The sequence below is a fragment of the Vicia villosa genome, unplaced genomic scaffold (assembly GCF_029867415.1).
Source record: "Vicia villosa cultivar HV-30 ecotype Madison, WI unplaced genomic scaffold, Vvil1.0 ctg.001584F_1_1, whole genome shotgun sequence".
In the NCBI taxonomy this organism is placed as follows: domain Eukaryota; kingdom Viridiplantae; phylum Streptophyta; class Magnoliopsida; order Fabales; family Fabaceae; genus Vicia; species Vicia villosa.
In genome coordinates this window covers 420,165-435,242 of record NW_026705666.1, presented here as the reverse complement: position 1 = coordinate 435,242, position 15,078 = coordinate 420,165, and the positions used below count along the sequence as shown (strand labels likewise).

The window sequence follows — 15,078 nt, the reverse complement described above, 5'->3', positions numbered from 1 at the left end:
AAGTAGATAGTGTATAATGAAAATCGGATGAAATAATTTGTGGCGAATGCAATAGAATTTTTAAGTAAACCTATAAATTTATATTCGGTTTAATTCAACTGTGATTATTTTCCATTTCCCTCGATCCAAATATAGCCCTAATACTCTTACACAAGAGAAATTTATACAAATATTCCTAAGTGAAATGTAGTTGGTTGGACTTGTTGGATTGTTTGAATCCCTGCTTCTGTTCATACTCTTAGGAGCTTTTAATTATGAAATACTATTAATTTAGAGGTGCTTATCTACTACATATTATTTAGTTCAATCAATTTCCACATAATTATCACTTCACTTTTGCTCCCCATATGCGCTGCTACTTTTTTTTTTGTTTAATCAATTAACTTGACTTTTGATGACATTTTCTATTTTTATTTTTCTGATATAGCATGTTGCATCTAGTATTTAAATCCATATTGAAAGAGAGGAAAGAACCATGCTTCTGTATTCCCCAAATTTAATTATCAAACACAGTCTTATATTTTTTTTGTTACCTATGTCTTGGTATTTATATCTTCATCTCTTTACCTTATCCTTAATGTTCTTATACCCAAACAGAAGTGTCACAATGGCGCTAGGAAACCAAACCGATCATTTGGCATTACTCCAATTCAAGCAGTTGATATCTAGTGATCCATATGGTATCTTAGATTCTTGGAACAGTTCTACCCACTTCTGCAAATGGAATGGAATCATGTGTAGTCCCCAAGCATCAAGAGTAACAACATTGATGTTGCAAGGATACAATTTGCATGGATCCATATCTCCATATATTGGCAATCTCTCTCATATGAGATTCCTCAATCTTGGAAGCAACAGCTTCAACGGAAACATTCCACAAGAGTTCGGTCGTTTGTCACGATTAAGGTTTCTCCTTCTAGTCAACAATTCCCTGGATGGAGAATTTCCTATGAACTTGACAAAGTGCTCTGAGCTCAAAGGAATACACATATCAGGAAACAATCTTACTGGAAATATACCTAGTCAAATTGGTTCTCTTCAAAAGCTTCAAAATTTTATCATGGAGAAAAACAATTTTTCTGGAAAAATCCCACCTTCTATAAGGAATCTGTCATCCCTTTTTCATTTTGGGACTGGCTACAATAACTTGAAGGGAAATCTTCCACAAGAATTGTGGCTACCTAAAACAGTTAGAGGGATTATCAATGCATGCCAACAAATTGTCTGGTACACTTCCTTCTTGTTTTTATAATATGTCATCTCTTACTTCAATCTCAGCTGCAGAAAATAACTTCACTGGCTCTCTTCCATCCAATATGTTCCACACCCTCCCCAATCTCCAATATTTTGCCATTGGAGGGAATCAAATCTCAGGTTTGATCCCTATTTCCATTTCAAAATGCTTCCACTTTGGTATTATTTGATTATAAGTAGAAATCATTTGGTCGGACAAGTTCCAAATCTAGGGAAGATACAAAGTCTTCAGTGGCTAAATTTGGCTCACAACAATATTGGCGACAATTCAACAAAAGATTTGGAATTTTTTAAACTCATTGACAAACAATAGTAATTTGGAAATTCTCTGTGTATCTTATAATAATTTTGGAGGTAGTTTGAAAATGTCTATAGGAAATTTATCCACCCTACTTAGTCAATTTGTTATAGGAGGAAACCAAATATATGGACGAATCCCAATGGAATTAGGAAATCTAATTAGCTTGAGTCTCTTAACCATGGAAGGTAACCATTTGGAAGGAAGAATTCCAACTACTTTTGGGAAGTTTCAAAAGATACAATTGCTAAGTTTGGCTCGAAACAGATTATCAGGGATACACCAGCATCCATAGGCAATCTCAGTCAGCTGTATGATTTGGAACTAGATGACAATATGTTAGAAGGATATATTCCTCGAAGTATTGGAAATTGTCAAATGTTACAATACTTAAGCCTTTCACAAAACAACCTGACAGGACTCATACCATCAGAGATTTTTAGTATTCCGTCTTTGACAAATTTATTGGATTTGTCACTAAACTCACTGAGTGGTGGCTTACCGAAAGAAGTGGGCATGCTAAAAAATATCAATGATCTAGACGTCTCTATGAATCATTTGTCTGGTGACATTCCTGAAACTATTGGTGAATGTCTCAAAGGTCTTCGATATTTAGACCTTTCAAGGTAATCAATTGTATGGACCAATTCCTAAAGATATGCAGAATAACTCCGGCTTAGAATACTTGAATGTTTCTTTTAACATGCTGGAAGGTCAGGTGCCAACAAACGGTGTCTTTGGAAATGCAACCCAAATAGCATTGATTGGTAACAGTAAACTTTGTGGAGGTATTTCAAAACTACATCTACCACCATGCCTTATCAAGAGTGAGAAGCACACAAAACACCATAAATTCAGGATGGTAGCAGTGATAGTTAGTGTGGTTTCTTTTCTTATACTGGTCATTTATTATAACTATCTACTTCATGAAGAAAAGAAACAAAAAACAATCATTTGATTCACCCAAAATTGACCACCTAACTAAGGTTTCATACCAAGAATTATATCAAGGAACCGATGGATTCTCGACTAGAAACTTGATTGGATCAGGAAGTTTTGGTTCAGTGTACATAGGAAATCTTGTGTCAGGAAAATAACTTTGTCGCCGTAAAGGTCTTTGAACCTCCAAAAGAAAGGAGCACACAAAAGTTTCATTGTTGAATTGTAATGTACTCAAAAACATTAGACACCGGAATTTAGTTAAGATTTTAACTTGTTGTTCTGGTACGGATTACAAGAATCAAGAATTTAAAGCTCTAGTTTTTTGAGTACATGAAAAATGGAAGCTTAGAACAGTGGTTGCATCACGAGATTTTAAATGCAGAGCATCCAATAACATTGGACCTTGGTCATAGATTAAACATCATTATCGATGTTGCTTCTGCGTTAAATTATCTTCATCAAGAATGTGAACAGTTGGTCATTCATTGTAAAGCCAAGCAATGTCCTTCTTGATGAAGACATGGTTGCTCATGTGGGTGATTTTGGCATAGCAAGACTTGTCTCAACCATTGATGGTAAATCTCATACAAATACTAGCACAATGGGAATAAAAGGAACCGTGGGTTATGCTCCTCCAGGTATGTTTTAAAATTCTCCTATGTTTGGTGTAGGCTAAATATTTTACTAGTGAGATGGTATTAATATATTTTTCTTCATGTTATAGAGTATGGAATGGGTTCTGAAGTGTCCACGTTGTGGTGACATGTATAGCTTTGGAATTCTTTTGTTGGAAATGCTTACGGGTAGAAGACCCACTGACGATGTTTTGGAAGATGGTCAAAATCTGCATGAATTTGTTGCAATTTCATTTCCTGATAATCTTATAAAGGTTTTGGATAAAAATCTTGTATCAAGAGATGCAGAAGTAGAAACACGAGATCGAAATCACGACAATCTCCTTCAAACTTTAGATGGGTGCTTATTTTCACTCTTTAGGATTGGACTTATTTGCTCAATGGAATCACCAAAAGAAAGAATTGAGTATTGTGGAAGTCACTAGAGAGCTTAGCATAATCAAAAAGGCCTTTTTCAATGGTGAGATAATCTAGATTTTTTTATGCTTAATTTGAATCATTAATTGTTTATGGAGCTATAAATTGTTTTTATCATCTTATAGTAAAATGTAAAAGTAATAATGAGTTTCTTTTCTACTTGAATTTCAGGTGTTGACACCCATAATCAGGTGTAAAAGAAGTGTATTCAGCTTGATGCAGTGTTGTTAAGAAACTGAAGTGTCTCGCTGTCAACACGTGGGACAATGTTTAGTTTACTAATGTGTTATTTAGTGAATTTGGTTAAGCAATTTATGGTTATATGTGATAGTGTTCAACGTACATTTGCCTGCAACATATACTAGTTGCTATTTAGAAGTAATGTTGTATTGCTTTCTAATTAAATAAAGTGAGAATCGATACTTCTCTTATTTTGTCATCTATTTCCACTTTCCTAAGAACTGCTAGTGTTGTAGTTGATATGGAGGTGCGAAGTTGCTCCATGTTTAAGCTATTCTAAGACTTAAAAGAGGCAGTAGTATTGTCACAGTACTGTAGAAACACCTGCTTTACATCATTTGTGATGTTTCATCACTTGCAATTGTATCTTACGGGCTTGCTGAACTACCAATTCTAATACATTGGTATTTAACTTTCTGTTCACCAAAATTCTTAAGTTACAGAATAATTCATTTATGAGGCCCAAAAGTACCCCTTCACTGTGGTTTTTTCATCCCTAATTCAATAAGGTTTTAGTGCATTAGTTGGAGCTTATCTCACATTCTTCATGCAAGTTTCCATCTACCTGCATTACTTAAGGTATTTGTTGCTTCTTCCTCCCTTCCTTTCTCCAGCATTCAAATATTCAATCTTCTTAAGATAATTAAAGTTTGCGTATTTGAAACTCCAATCATCTTCGTCACGTAACAACAACAACTACCATTATTATGGCCAATCACGCTTTCAAGGATAACATGTAGATAGAAGTGAGATGAGAGAGAAACAAGAGAGAGAGAGAGAGAGAGAGAGAGAGAGAGAGAGAGAGAGAGAGAGAGAGAGAGAGAGATCCACCTGCGTCCGGTTTACTCTGAGAATTTTCTAATTTTTCAACAGCATAGTCATGGAAGGAGTTTGGCACAAAGTTGCAGGGAAGCATAACAGGAAAACAGTAGGAGCTAAATGGGACATTTTGAGGAAGGAGAATGAGGTGTCTAGGAGGATGTGGTAACCATCTTCATCACTGATTTTTGGGGACAAATGGAGTGCCAGGGATCTGTTCATTGAGTTCAAGGAGTTGGGAACGATTGAAGAAATCGTGATACCGCCAAAAAGAGATTGGAGAGGTCAAAGATTTGGGTTTGTTAGGGTTCCTTAATGTGAATGATGAGAAGAATCTGGAGGGTAAAAATGGACAACATTTGGCTTGAAGGTAATAAGCTAAGCGCGAATATCCCAAAGATAAAAAGGAAGGAGCAGAAGAAAATCAATAACCCAGTTCAGATGAAAACTCACGAGAAACAGGCATCCACAGATCACATGTTTTTTCCTGACAGCTTGTTAAGAAGAAAATCTCTGGCTGCTGGGACTGGGGGGGAGTATGTTCTTTGAAATCTTACGCGAAAGCCATCAAAGGGGGAAAGGTCAAAGACTTCAGAGGTGGCCATCGAGGCTTGCAAATCGCTGTTCTACACATCCAATGAATCAGAGAAGCAGAAATACAAGAAAACTAAGGTGGGTGTTACAAGAAGAGCGGGAGATGCATTTGCAGTAGCTAACAGTTTAATGGTTGAAGGTATATTCACCATCTCTGCTACTGCTCTGGGTCCTAACCTGTGTTTATTAGAGGAGAGCATAGAAGGAGAATTGGAGACTTTGCTACAAGAAGGGGGGAATGGTCATCCTTTTGGTTTGAGGAAGTTAGGGATTGGAGGTTATCGGATGTAGAATGCGCAAGAGTGGCTTATATCTCCATCTTTGGGGTTCCCTGTTTCATCAGAAATGAAAGATTCATGGATATCTTGTTAGCGGACATCGGCAAACTCATGAATCCACAGATTTTGAATCTTAAAAGCAAAAGATTGGATGTAACTAAAGTTATGATCTACACTAATCACCTGGATTCCATCAGAAACAGAGTGAGAGCCTGTGTTGATGGCGCTTGGTATACCATTCTTATCATCGAGGAACCCTTCTTGGAATCGGAAGAATCGGAATAATCCATCTCTAACATCAGCTTCTCGTCGGATGGGGAAAGCCTCCCGTCTTCTCAGGGATCGCACGGAGGAGATGATGAACCGCAACGGCACCGATCGAATCATAGCCTTAGGAAACCTGGGAATCTGTACCGAAGCATTAATGGTGATGATGACAAAGGCGGAGTTACCCCAGAAAGCTGCGAAAGAGGGTATACGGAAGGGGTTCGGGGATGAATCTATCATTTATTGCAAAGAGCATTTTGAGGATAAAACTAACAGCCTTTCTGATCTTCTCAGCTACTTAGATCCTATTTCTTTGAATACTTTTAACCAGAGCAGGGGAAGAGCCTCAACAGGTTTGCGTGAAGAGTAAAACAAATAACAAAGTTGAGAGATGGTGGGGCCCGCTAGTTTACTTATTCAGAATAATTCCTTTATTTCCCATTCTAATTTAAATGAGCTGGCGGTGGAGAAAAAGATGGAAGAAGTCAAGGAGAGAGAAAGCGGTATTTTAGTGGGGAAAGCCAAAGTAGCGGAAGTGGAGCCCATTAGAGATGCGGATACATCAAAATATGATACAGTTTTTGAAGTACCATTAATAGAGAAGGTGGCCTACTATGATAATAATGTGGGCCAAGGAGAGAGGGACGTTAATATTTCTAAGGAGGAACATCTTGCATGTATTTTCGGGCAGAATCATATTTCATATAATAGAACAAAAGTCACAAAAAGAATTGTTGTTCCAATGAAGAAAGCAATCAAAATTAAAAAGAAGAAGGAAGTGAGTAATAATGGGAACCAGAATCTTTGTTTTGATGATCATTGTCAAAAGGTGAAGAATTCAAAAAAAGCTAGGAGAAAGATAAGAGAGGTGTTGGACCTTGGGGACCCAACATAAGACTTCATTTATCCAGTAGAGACTCGACTCCAGGATGGGAAGGGATCGATCCTGAAGGGAGCTTCTCCTCCATCCAAGCAGAACAAGCGTTTCGCAAAGTTGAATTACTTATCAGGAGGCCTTCCCTTATCTTGTGATTCAATCTCTAGTGCTGATATCACAAATTGTAATAAGAGACTATCTAATGGAGTGCTGAACAAGGCGGCGGAGGGGTTATGGAATTCAATGGTTAAGTTAGGCATCAAGAACATTTCTGACAAATTTGATCCTATAGCAAAACTGAAGGAAATGGAATCCAGGGACCACAAAGGGAAGTTGGTGACGACGGGGACCAATAATCATGCACCTCCATGATTATTTTTTCCTTAAACTTGAGAGGCGGAGGTAGCCGGGCCAAGAGGAAGAGAGTCGGTTACCACATTCGAAAAGGGGATGTTGGTATTTGCTTTATTCAAGAAACAAAGTTAAGTGGCATATATTTAAATGTAGTAAAAGATATGTGGGGAGATGATCATGTTGAGTGGTCGCATTTGGATGCCAACGGGGCGTCGGGAGGCATTCTTACGATGTGGAGAAAGGACTTCTTCACCCTAAACTTCAGCTTTAGAGGGGAAGGCTTCTTGGGTCTATGTGTGGAGAAGGATGGCAATCTCATTTATTTTGTGAATGTATACGCTTCTTGTGACTTAGCCATTCGAAAAAGAACTTGGGATAGGTTATGTGCGTTCAAAAAGAACAACTTTAAAGGATCTTGGTGCATCGAAGGAGATTTCAATTCTATCTCCTCTTCTGAAGAAAGAGTTGGGACGTCATCTCGAAGTTATAGGAGGGAGATAACGATTTTCAAAGAGTTCATAGAGGAAATGGAGTTGGTGGATCTACCTACTATAGGAGGCCAGTTTACTTGGATAAAAAGTAATGGCAAGGCTATGAGTAGACTAGATAGATTCCTTCTATCGGAAAGTTTTGCTAAAGATTGGAAAGTGGATGGTCAACACATTGGTGAGAGGGATGTGTCCGACCATGCTCCAATTTGGTTGAAAGATAACAGAAAGGATTGGGGACCTAAACCCTTTAAGTTCAATAATATATGGTTCAAACATGAGGAGTTCGATAATTTCGTGAAGGAGGAGTGGGAAAAGATTGATTTCAAAGGGAGGGGTGACTATTGCATGGTCAAAAAGTTGAAAATTCTCAAAAACCGGATCTCTTGGTGGAACAAAACGGTCTATGGGTGGATAGATCTAAAAATAGACATAGATGGAAAAGAGATGCACTCTTTAGATAACAAGTTTGTTCATTTTGCAGGTAACGTCCCGGAAGAAGTGGTCATGGAAAGAATAAAAGTGGTGGAGGATATTTGGGATAACATTAACAAGAGAGAAGGTCTTATAAGATTAAAGTCGAGGCAACTTTGGCTTTCCGAAGGAGATGATAATACAAGCTACTTTCACAACTCTCTAAAAGAAATAAGAAGAAGGAATTCTATTTGCTCCATTGAGACTTTAGAGGGAAGAATGGAAGGGGTCGATGAAATAAAAGAGTTCACTTTCAAAAAAATTGAAAACTTCTTTAAAGAAGAAATCCTCTTAAGGCCGGAGCCTACCGGGATCGATTTGAATTCTCTAACTTATGATGATTCTTTGGACCTTGAGAAACCTTTCTCCGAAGGTGAAGTGAAGGAAGCCATTTGGTCGTGCGATGGTAACAAAAGCCCGGGGCCGGACGGATTCTCATTGAAGTTTTACAAAAGGTTTTGGCTTCCCCTCAAAGAAGATTTGATGAAGTGTTGCAATGACTTCTATCTTAAAGGTACTATTGTAAAATCCATTACTTCTTCTTTTCTCGCCCTTATACCTAAAAAGAAGAATCTGCAAGATTTGTTTGAATACCGTCTCATTTGTTTAGTGGGGAGCATTTATAAGATTATTGCTAAGATGTTAGCGGCAAGATTGAGAGGTGTGGTGGATAAGTTGGTCTCTTCCAACCAAACTGCTTTTGTTCCGGGTAGAAGCATGATGGATGGGGTCTTAATGGTTAATGAAATTCTTGATTGGGCTAAAAAGAAAAAGAAGGGGTGCTTATTACTCAAAGTAGATTTCGAAAAGGCGTATTATTCGATTTCTTGGAATTATCTTAGGTGGATTTTGGTGAAAATGGGATTTGGCAAAAGGTGGGTGAAATGGATGGAGTCTTGCATTTTTACTAGTTACATGTCCGTGTTGGTCAACGGTAGCGAAACAAAAGACTTCAAGGTTTAAAGAGGATTACGCCAAGGTGATCCTATATCTCCTTTTTTACCCGTTCTTGCTATGGAAGGTTTAACCGCTTTAACTAAGAAATCAGTGGAGGTGGGAGACTTTAAACCTTTCAAGTACAGAGAAAATGACTTTGTGGACATTCTTCAATTTGCGAATGATACCATCATTATAGGCGAACCCACTTTTGATAATCTTTGGAGCTTGAAAGTGTTGTTGAGAGGTTTTGAGTTTGTCTCCGGTTTGAAAATCAATTTCTACAAAAGTAACCTCTTCGGAACTCACATAGGAGATTGGTTTTTTAAACCGGCCACAACTTTCCTCGTTTGCAAAAAAGGATCCTTTCCGTTTAAATTCCTTGGTATTTGGGTGGGTGAGGGAGCTAACAAGAAAAGGGTGTGGAAGGAAGTGGTTGACAACATCAAATCAAGAATTTCAAAATGGAAAGGTAGAAACATATCCATTGGTGGAAGGGTGGCTCTCATTGGATCTATTCTTAACGTTATCCCTATTTTTACTTTATCTTTCTATAAAGCTCCGAGTAAAATTGTTCATGAAATAAGAGGTATTCTTAGCAAATTTTTGTGGTGTGGGAATATGAAAACAAGATGCATTCATTGGGTAAAGTGGGAGAATATTTGCAAGGCAAAAGGGAAAGAAGGGTTAGGTTTAAGAGATGTGGGAGAAATGAACAAATCTCTTCTTCTTAAATGGAAGTGCAAAATTTTGAAGGAAGACAAGGCTATATGGAGTAGATTTTTTACTTTTGAGATACTTTAACCCGAAACTTAAAGTGTTAGCTTCTTGCAAGGACTCTTTAAACCGGGATGATTCTAGATGGTGGAGAGACATAATTCTTAACGATTTCAAAGAGGATGAATCAGAAGATGGTTTTACCAATTGGGTAAAATGTGAGTTAAAGAAAGGTAACAACATTCCTTTTTGGCATAGTTGTTGGTTGGGTGATCAATCTCTTCGAGCTTCCTTTCCGTATTTGTTTGATCGGACAACCAATAAACTAGGTGCGGTGGGTGATCTTATCATTTGGAACAACGGTGCCATTTCTTGGAACTTGGAAGCTATTTTTGGTAGTGATCTTTTGATTACTCCGGTTCCGAACTATTCTTCTTTTAACATTCTTGGCACGGGCTCGGCTCTTGGGAATGAATTGAGGGAATTAAAGGAGCTTCTAGATGGAGTGGTGTTGGACAATTCGGCAACGGATGAATTCCAATGAAAACTAACCTCTAACAGAACTTTCTCAGTGTCTATTGTATCACATTTGGTGTCTAATGCAAAGAATCTAGCTTGGCCAATTCCAACCATTATGTTGTTGGATGTTATTTGGAAGACAACCATTCCGGAAAAAATCAAGATTTTTTCTTGGAGATTTTTCATTAAAAGACTACCGCTAAAAGTTCTCCTAGCAAATAGAGGTGTGTCTAATTTTTCTTCCATTGATTGTTCTTTTGGCAATAGCCATCCGAAATCCTTGGAGCATCTTTTCTACCAATGCCACGTTTCAAATGCGGTATGGAATAGAATTTTTATTTGGATGGGTAATGAGGTTGCTCTTTCGTTGGAAGAGTTCAAGAGCTTTGGGTGTATCCAAGACAAGGTGAAAAATACCAATATTAAAGCTAAACTAAATACAATTTGGTTGGCTACAATATGGTGCATTTGGACTATGAGAAACACTGTCACATTTGATAACGTTCTTTTTAGCTTTGATGAGGTGATTTCTAACATTATGTATTATTCTTGGAGATGAGTTTGTATTAGGGAATCATCGCGTAGGATTAATTTTTATGATTGGTATAAATTACCATTATGTTGTAACAGCACTTTCTAGTGTATTCTTGTTGTAAGGGTTGCACCCCTAGTGCGATTTCTTATAATCATTGCTTATTAAAAAAAAAGGTTAAATGGCTTTCACCCCCCTGCAATAGTAGCGAGATTTGATTTTCCCCCTTATTAAAAAAAATTTAGTCTTCGCCCCTTAGAAAAAAAAAAGATTCTGTTTTCAGACACCCCCTATTTCATGTTTGGCTGACTGGGCTGGGAGAATCTTGCTGACTGGGCGCCATAATCCATGTTTGGCTGACTGGGCGTATGACGTGTCTGCCTTTGGAAAGCTTGGAAAAATTGCAAATTAATAAGTTGCAAAACCTCGTATTCGAAACCAGGTCACTAAAGCTACACTGCTGCAAGCTTACCACCAAACTATGCATGTTTAGTTGTTTATAATTGCAAAAGAGTTCTATATATTATAAAATACATTGCTGAATACAATAATTAAACTATATGGTTAATTGCTGAATACAATAATTAAACTATATGGTTAATTGCTGAATACAATAATTAAACAATAATTAAATACATTGCTGAATACAATTATAAAGTATATTTTAATACATTTAAATATCTTATTGATTATTATACATATAATTATAAAATACAATTATAAAATACAATTATACATATAACGTTTTTTTTATAAAATGTATTATTTTATAACATTTTTAAATGTATTTTATAATTATAACGTTTTTTTTATAAAATATTTAAATGTATTTTAAAAACGTTTATTAAATAAAACATTTAAATAAAATTATTTAAATGTTTTTTTAATAATTTTTTTAATTAACGTTTTTTTTAATTATATAAATATATTATTTAATAATTATATAATTATAAAATATTTAAAAATACATTTATATAATTATATAATTATAAAAAAACGTTAAAATATTTAAAATACATTTATATAATTATATAATTATAAAATATTTAAAAATACATTTAAAATAAATTTATATAATTATAAAAAAAACGTTAATTAATTTTCAATTTATATAATTATTAAAAATAATTTTGGAATATAACTAAAATATTATTACAGCTTTTTTAATTTATATATTGTTGAAAAACATTAATAAAAACGTTAATAATTATAAAAATGTTAATAAAATAAAAACGTTAATAATTATAAAAATGTTAATAAAATAAAAACGTTAATAAAAATGTTTTATAATTTTTTTAACATTTTATAAATCCCAGTTTTTAATGAAAACATTTTATAAATTTATATTGTTACAAATCCCAGTTTTTAATGAAAACATTATATAAATTTTTTAACATATTGTTAGTATAATGTTAGTATATTTTTTAAAGCCCAGATTATTAGTTAATATATTGTTAGTATTAACTTGTTATATATAAGTTGAGGTTGAAACAATAAAAATCAATAAAAAAAAAGTAGTTCAGTTGGTTGTACATGGTTCTTGGTTGCCTAACAGTCCTGGGTTTGACAAATTTTTAATTGTGTTTTGCTTAATAAAATAGTATATAATATGTCCAGTCAGTCAAATAAGAAAATCAAATGCCCAATCAGCAAGATTCTCTCAGCCCAGTCAGCCAAACATAGAATATGGGGTGTCTGAAAACAGAATCTTTTTTTCTAAGGGGCGAAGACTAAATTTTTTTTAATAGGGGGAAAATCAAATCTCGCTACTATTGCAGGGGGTGAAAGCCATTTTAACCAAAAAAAAATCAATCTTCTTTGAGTATGACACACATAAAAGGTAAACATCTTTGTAGCCGATATGAGATGTGTGGATCAGTGTTTTAAAAACCGGACCGGTCATCGAACCGGTGAGGGTACTGGGTCACTGGTTTATCGTTTGAACCACTGGGTCACTGGTCGAACCGCACGACCAAACCGGATTAAATCGGATAACTCGGTTGAATAGACTTGTCATTATATAGGCATAAAACCGGTCGAAAAGGATGATTCAGTCTCTAAAAAAATATAACTAGCTTTTAAATTTTTTAAAAATATCATATCATAAATTCACAATTTCATAACTTAAATTCAAATTTTACACAAAGGTATCACACATAACAAAATAGTAAAAAATTACAAAGTCTAATTGCAAACAAAGTCTAATTACAACATAATCTAATTGAATAGTTTATAACAAAATAACTCCAATGTGTACCAAATTTAATTCAAAATAGGATCCTCCTAAAAAGAAAATCAAATAAAATTCAATATGTTTATGTAATTTAAGAAAATTTATTAGCAAAGATAACAAATAGACAATAAAGTTTTTAATTTGTCACTAACGAAAAAAACTATGTGAGAATGCTATTTAAGTAATACACTACCAAATATATTAAAAAAAAGTTTAAAAGAAATGTTAAAAAAAAAGTTTAAAAAAAAATTAAAAAAAAAAAAGTTTAAAAAAAAGTTTTAAAAAAAAAACAAAATAAAAAAAAGCAATTAAACCGCCGGTTTTCCAATTTTCCCGATTTTTCTGGTTTTCACCGGTTTTCACCGGTTCTCACCGGTTTGATGGCATACCCGATCTGACTATTGAACCAGCGCAGTTACCTGGCCAGTTCCCGGTTCAACCGGTCCGACTAACCGGTCCGGTCCGATTTTTAAAACATTGGTGTGGATTATGCACGAGTGTTTATTTTTTAAGAAGATGGTTCACCATTTATTTTAATGACTTTGAAGTTAGAATTCTGAATCACCTAGGTTGACCCTTCACAACTGCACCCTATAAGTTGGGCCTTAACATTATCCAAAAATAAAAAAATTTGAGTTTTTTTTGCTGGTCTTTACAAAACCCTTTAAATTTTATATTTCATTAATTATTTTCTACCAATATATTCTTAATTATGGATGTAAATTTAAGTGTTTTTTTATAGTCAAAACAATTTATAATAAAATAATGTTTTAAGAAAAATAATTTAAATTAATTTTTCATTTGAAGCTTTTTGTAAATTTTTTAACAAAAATATATATTATAAAAGTTACTTTTGAAAAAAAGTTAACAAAATAGACTTGATATTATATTTTTTTTCCAAGGATCTCTACAAAAATATGTTTATGGTATAAGATGAAATGAAATATAATAAACTGATAAGTAATGTGATTCTATTATTTAAATTTATAAATAATAGATGAAGTTGAATGAAACAGAATTAAATCCATTCTATCATATTTGTAGTATATGCAATTGAACTATGCATTTTAAATAATAGAATAAAAAAATATGTGTCACATGCGTCCTAAAAGTACATGTTAAAAAGATATACAAATAGAAAATTAATAACCCATAAATTTATATTCAATTTTTTTCCACTTAATTGCTCATATATTCCATTTCACTCCACTATTATCCACGAACAAATATATCTTAATACTTTTAGACAATAAATATTAAATAAAGTTTAGGGTTAACAGTAATTTTGATCCCTCAAATTTTTTAATTGTTTAAAAGAGTAATTTTGATCCCTCAAATTTTTTAATTGTTTAATTTTGTTATTTCAAGTTTCAATTATTTAATTTTGATTCTCCAAATTTTTTAATTGTTTGATTTTGAACCTTCAAATTTTAATTGTTTAATTTTTGGCCTTTTGAAGTTTGTCAATTGCTTAATTTTGGCTCTTCAAATTTGTCCTCTTTTATATTTATACTCCGTTAATGATATGTAGGCTAAACTTTTCTTTTCTTGTTACTTTTTCTTATATTTGTTTTGGTTCTTTTTTTTTTTAAATTTTTTCTCTATGATTATATTTTTCTTTTCTTTTTAATAGTTAAGTTTTGAACAAAATATCTTAAAAATCTTAATTATTACATTCAGCCTATACTTAACGAAAAATTATTTTGATAATAAAAAGATTGACCACTAGCTAATTAAAATAATAAACTCGTTGGCCAATAACATGCCTTTTAACAAAGTTATTTTAGAATATAAGGACAAGCCTACAATATCTCTTATAAAAAGTTTGAAATTCTACATGACTAATATGATTGTTAGATTTTGAGACTTTATGCTTAAATATGAGAGAGTTATTGGTCAAAATTATTGTTATTTTAATTAATTTACTATTGATCAATTTTTTTGTTTTCAGAAGAATTCGCCATTAGGCATACATTGAATTAAATATTTAAAATTTTCACGATATTAAGTTCAAAGCTTAAGTATTAAAAAAGAAAAGAAAACTAGAATTATAGAGAAGAAAATTAAAGAAAAGGAAAAAAAGTAAAAAAGAAAAAAAAAAAAAAAAGAAAGAAAGAGAAATTTAGTCTCCTCTTATTAGATGACTATCAAATGCGTGACAATTAAAATCAAACAATTGATATTTGAGAGATCAAAATAAAACA

The 15,078-nt window shown here is 33.7% G+C and overlaps 1 pseudogene; it reads left to right on the top strand.

The window, feature by feature from the left end:
• Positions 1-577: 577 nt before the first annotated feature.
• LOC131635894 (probable LRR receptor-like serine/threonine-protein kinase At3g47570) lies at positions 578-3,603 on the top strand (annotated as a pseudogene).
• The last annotated feature ends 11,475 nt before the right edge of the window (positions 3,604-15,078 follow it).